Source organism: Neoarius graeffei, chromosome 3 (genome assembly GCF_027579695.1).
Source record: "Neoarius graeffei isolate fNeoGra1 chromosome 3, fNeoGra1.pri, whole genome shotgun sequence".
Taxonomy (NCBI): Eukaryota; Metazoa; Chordata; class Actinopteri; order Siluriformes; family Ariidae; genus Neoarius; species Neoarius graeffei.
The window spans coordinates 27,585,331-27,591,634 of record NC_083571.1 but is presented as its reverse complement, the minus strand read 5'-3'; positions in this window follow the sequence as shown (position 1 = coordinate 27,591,634).

The window sequence follows — 6,304 nt, the reverse complement described above, 5'->3', positions numbered from 1 at the left end:
AGAAGAATAAAGTTAATGTTTTGAAATGGCCAAGTCAGTGTCCTGACCTTGATCCAATCGAAATGTTGTGGAAGGACCTGAAGCGAGCAGTTCATGTGAGGAAACCCACCAACATCCCAGAGTTGAAGCTGCTCTGTATGGAGGAATGGGCTAAAATTCCTCCAAGCCGGTGTGCAGGACTGATCAACAGTTACTGGAAATGTTTAACTGCAGTTATTGCTGCACAAGGGGGTCACACCAGATACTGAAAGCAAAGGTTCACATACTTTTGCCACTCACAGATATGTAATATTGGATTATTTGCCTCAATAAATAAATGACCAAGTATTTTTGTCTCATTTATTTAACTGGGTTATCTTCAGGGGTTAAATTGGGATTGGTTATGTGGGGGGGCTCTGCCTCGTACCCGCCCCTGCCCCCGCCGCCCTGCCCCAATATACTTTTTGGAAAATAACCCTCTAATTTGATAACCATATCATATTGCACAGAGATATACACCTTATCTGTGTGTTGTAGGCCTATGTGTGTCTTGTAGTGCCCCCATACACATTATGGCAGTTTGAATGTAGATTGGTTGGCCAATGTAACAGATTGTACAGGTTGTTGTACATTGGTTTGAAGGAAATGATTAGTGGGGGGTCTGGGGGTCCTCCCCCAGAAGTTTTTTATTATCATACATGTTATTTGCTGAATTCTGGTGCATTTTAATAAGTTGTTAGCTGACTTTACAGAGGTAGGTTGAGCAATATCATGTTAAATCTTGTCACATGCCTACAGGTGAAAAATGTGAAGGAGAAATGTTCAGTGAGAAAATTTGAAGGCTTGCACAATCTTAAACCAAAACAGTTGATTTATTTTGGAGGATAAATGTTAAATATGCCAAAACACTGTCAGTCAAATTGTCAATCAAATATATTCATGCAGTGAATGCAACCAAATACAAACAACACTATAACATTGGAAGCATTTATTATTATTATTATTATTGTTATTATTATGTATTCAATTATTTATTTGGCATGTGGTGCTTTTTGTATTGTCTAGAACATACATAAGATGAGCATATTATAGCAGCAAAATAGAAGCACAATCATTTGAATGCAGCAAAAGTTTTGCTGCATTCAAATGATTGTGCTTCTATTTTGCTGCTATAATATGCTCATCTTATGTATGTTCTAGACAATACAAAAAGCACCACATGCCAAATAAATAATTGAATACATAATAATAACAATAATAATTACACTAATAATACACTAATAATATTAACAATAAATAATAATAAATTAACATTAAATTAAATATTAACAATAAATAATAAAACACTAATAATATTAACAATACAGTGAACATAATCATTATCATATTTTTTATTATTAAAAACAAAATATCAAATAATACTGAAGAGGGGAAAAATAATACTGATCTAAATATGTTGTGTTTTTATTTTTAGACAGTATGTGTTTAGCAAAACACATACTGTCTAAAAATAAAAGCACAACATATTTAGATCAGTATTATTTTTCCCCTCTTCAGTATTATTTGATATTTTGTTTTTAATAATAAAAAATATGATAATGATTATCTCCCCCTTCCCCCTGGCTAATTTCTGTCGATAACTGGGGACTATGGAAATTGAACTCGCCAAATGCACAAACAGTTCGTTCAAGCACCTCTGATGTATTAGGATCGTATGCAGGTAAAAGGGGAGACGGTGTACGGAGAAAATTATAAACAAGTCACAACGCTGAAACACAAGCCCAAAAACCCGCAAACCACGACTTCTGATTTTTTTTTAAAGCGAGCTCACAAAAAAAGAAACCCCAAAGTCGCTTATAAAAAGCGGAATTGGCAACCCACGCAGTGTTCCAGAAACCAGAATCTCTGATCGCAAGTTCTGTTCTAAATAGCTTTGACAGGTCGTCTTGTTATCAGGAAAACTATGATCTATCTCATAAAAGTCATGGGTTTATTGATTAATAAAACGATATTTAATTATTCAGAACTGAAAATCGTGAAAAGGGTTTGTTGCTTTTGATGTGTGCGTGATCATATGCCATCCGCTCCGAGCTTATGTGCCGGGGCTCAGCCCCGGACAGCCCCGGCCCAATTTAACCCCTGGTTATCTTTATCTACTTTTAGGACTTGTGTGAAAGTCTGATGTTGTTTTAGGTCATATTTCTGCAGAAATATAGAAAATTCTAAAGGGTTCACAAACTTTCAAGCACCACTGTATATACATTCAAGATTCTTTGTTGTTGCACAAAAAAAACATATAATGAAGTTCAAGTGCTCTCGATCAAGTACAGGACACAAATATTAAAAGAAATAATAATAATAATAATAATAATAATAATAATAACACTGTTTAGCTGACTAAAAGGTGAAGGGTGTTTTACACTAATTTTTGGGTGCTGATTTCAGGAAAAATGTCAGTTTGTTTCTAGCATGTCACATTTAGTGACAAAATGTGCGGTCTATGTGACTGATTTAAAGGCATTTTTAGTGAGAGAGGTGACAGTCACAATAAAGAAAGATCTATGAGAAAGTCTTAACCTGTCATAGTTTTGCCAAGCCTTGTGCATATAAGAGTAGGTTTAGGGTCAGGGTTAACCCTAACCCCGATTATAATCATCTACTGAAGCTCAAGACCTGCAGAGATACTGTCCCAGCACACCCCACTCATGGAAGTCTAAGAAGAGGAAATTCACCCCTTAATTGTTTAATGTCACTGATGTGAAGATTATGGTGGCATAATATCCATCCATAGATCCATTATCTGTAGTTGCTTATCCTGTTCTACAGGGTCGCAGGCAAGCTGGAGCCTATCCCAGCTGACCATGGGCAAGAAGCAGGGTACACCCTGGGGAAGCCGCCAAGGCATTGTAGGGCTGGCACAATATTTCATCGTAATATTTAATGAAATATATGTATAGTACATGTATCAGATTTGTGCTTCATATTGCATTGTAGCATTCAGAGTGGGTGGGTGGAGCACAGAAGTACGGTAGGCCAGAACTGAGTTCCAAAAACTCTTTTTATTTTCGGCTTTTCAGCTTGAACACTCTCCCAGCCACACATGCACGCACACACACACAAGTCTTCTGGTTGGGGAGAGAGCTCCCTTCCTCTGCTCTCTCTCTCCTTTTATAGGGCACGGTCACTGGGGAAGACACACAGACACAGGTTAACTAACATCAGGTGCAGTGATTCTGCCACTTACCTTCCCTGACTCCGCCCTCCATTCACAGACCGCCGCTTGACCACGCCCCCGCTGCCACATATCTCCACTGCCTGACACAGGCTGGGCAGCCGTCCGGCCTGCAGCTGACCGCCCCCCCCTTGACGGGAGAGGAAATCCACCACGACCAACTGCGTCCCCGGCCTGTGGACCACCTTGACGTTAAAGGGTTGGAGTGCCAGATACGAACAGGTGATCCACGCATCGGCATCCTTCATGTGGTGGAGCCACTGGAGGGGCGCATGGTCCGAACAGAGGGTGAAAGGGCGTCCCAGTAGGTAGTAGTGGAGGGTGAGGACTGCCCACTTGATGACCAGCCATTCCTTTTCTATCATGCTGTAGTGGCCCTCACGCACTGACAGCTTCCTGCTGATGTACAGCACTGGATGATCCTCCACCTCCTGGGACAGAACAGCCCCCAGCCCTCTGTCTGACACGTCCGTCTGCAAAACAAAGGGGAGAGAAAAGTCAGGGGAGTGTAACAGTGGCCCCCCACACAGTGCAGCCTTTACCTCAGAGAAAGCCCACTGGCATTGCTCCATCCACTGGACTGGATCTGGTGCCCCCTTTTTAGTGAGATCAGTCAGCGGGCTGGTGACATCCCAATAATTAGGTATAAACCTATGATAGTAGCCAGCCAGCCCGAGCAACTGTCTCACCCCCTTTTTGGTCTTGGGCCTCAGGCAGGCCGCAATCGCTGCTGTCTTATTAATTTGGGGACGCACCTGCCCATTGCCCAAGTGGAAGCCCAGATACCATACTTCCACCCACCCAATCGCACACTTCTTCGGGTTGGCTGTGAGACCCGCTCACCTCAGCGACCTAAGGACGGCCCTTAGGTGTTGTAAATGCCGTGGCCAGTCATTACTATAGATTATAATACCATCCAGGTATGCGGCCGCATAAGTGGCGTGGGGGCAGAGGGCCCTATCCATAAGTCGCTGGAACGTAGCGCGCGCCCCAAACAGCCCAAAAGGAAGTGTGACAAACTGGTGTAAGCCAAACGGTGTAGAAAAGGCCATTTTCTCTCGGGATAATGGAGTCAAGGGGATCTGCCAATATCCCTTTGTCAAATCCAGTGTCAAATAAAAACGAGCCGTGCCTAGTCGATCCAGCAACTCGTCAATACGAGGCATTGGGTACGCATCAAATTTAGACACCGCGTTGACTTTTCTATAGTCCACACAGAACCAGACCAACCCATCTGCCTTGGGGACCAAGACCACCGGGCTGCTGCAGTCACTGTGGGACTCCTCAAAGATGCCCGTGTCGAGCATGGCCTTGAGTTCTTCCCGAACCACCTTTTTCTTGTGTTCAGGCAGCCTGTAAGGGCGGCTGTGCACTACCACCCCCAGGGGCATCTCAATATGGTGTTCTATTAGGCAGGTGTGGCTGGGCAGGGGCGAGAACACGTCCGAAAATTCGGTCATTCACATGTGTGTTATAAATGAGGAGTTGTTCCTTATTGTGAAAGTGCTGTGTGGGTGGTACAGTGCACACTACAGAGCCATTGAACTGAGCTGGTCACTGTCAAGAGAATTACAGCTTGTGGCACTCAGTGAACTCACTGGCCCTTATCCACTGGCCGATTATATGGTTAGATCAAGCCGCATGGTAACCTTAAAAAGGCTTATCCTCCTAATAGGTTAGTTAACTATCTGACTGCTAATTAACAGGGGAGGGAGGACGGGCTAACTTTGAATGTTGTTTACAAACTGCGCTGACAAATCCTGCTCATTCTGGCTTTTAGTCCTATTTAGACGTGTATAATATTGTGGTTCTGTTTGGTGGTGAAGGGATGCAAAAACATATTGCATAGTATACATGCTGAATTACATTTTTTCATGGCCTCTTGTCTCTGCACTCTGTCATGCTGCTTGCCATGCCTCTTTTTTCTCCACATTCTGGGTGTATTTGTTTTGCCATATCTGTGGTAATTTTTGCATATTGTATTAACCATAATATGTTCCACTGTACTATATGTGATACATACATGTGGGCTCCATCCTACCTAGGATTCTATTTTTTTAGGCACCACTTTCTAGTTTGCAGGTTGAACTTTAAAGCGTTACTGGTGGCTTTAATCAGCTGTAGATAATTAAGCTTCACCCATGCTGTTGGCCAAACTATAAATTGAAACACTGGACTAAAATTAATTTCTTAACCTAACTTTCAATTTTATCTGACCGAGTAATTTGAAAATGAGAAACCTAACATCCTGTTGAATCAATGTCTATACATAAAGAAAAGTGTCTTAACATAAGACAATATGCAACAATCTTTCTACAATTGAATCTTTTTCATCCTCTCCACAGACTGCGATGTAGAAGGATGAATACCCCTGTCATTCTCAAAGTAATCCTGGGTGACAGCAGCCAAAGGTTGACTTTCCAAAATGGACTTCCTGGATCCGTTAATGAACTTGTTCGTGAGGTACAAAGACAATGTGGTCTTAACTCTAACTTCAGACTTCACTTTATGGATGCACTATTTAGAAATGAGTTTATGAATGTCATTTCAATGGATGAAGTGCAGGATAGAGGGACCATCAGAGTAATCCTCATGACGGAGGCCTTAGCTACTCCTCATGTTCTTGAAGAATCCTCATCCCTGTCTAGTGGGTGTGTTGACACTGACACAGTCTCTTCACCAGAGTCAGTCATCTGGCTCAAGGTCAGTTTGGCCCAGCATCTTCCAATCTTGCTATGATGCAGAGCAGAAACTTGAGCAGGGTAATGCAATGTATAGGGAAAAGGGTACCTTGCTTACACCAGATCCGAAACTGAGGTCAAATATTCTCGAGGGACTGGTGCAAGAAATAGTCAAGTACAAAGTTTGTCACCAATAAACAGTTTAACACAGTTGGAGAGGCCCTCATCTCAAAGCATCCCTGCCTAACTGAGAGAGGCTTCCTCACTGGATATGCTGGGTGGAAAGCTAGCTTGAAGAATAAACTGGCAATCCTACCGCCCTCACTTGTTAAAGCTGGGGTGTTCTGAGGTGTTCTGAGGTGATGGCAAGCTCTCTCAAGCACAAACCAGAGGGCAAATCAAGTCCTCCTTG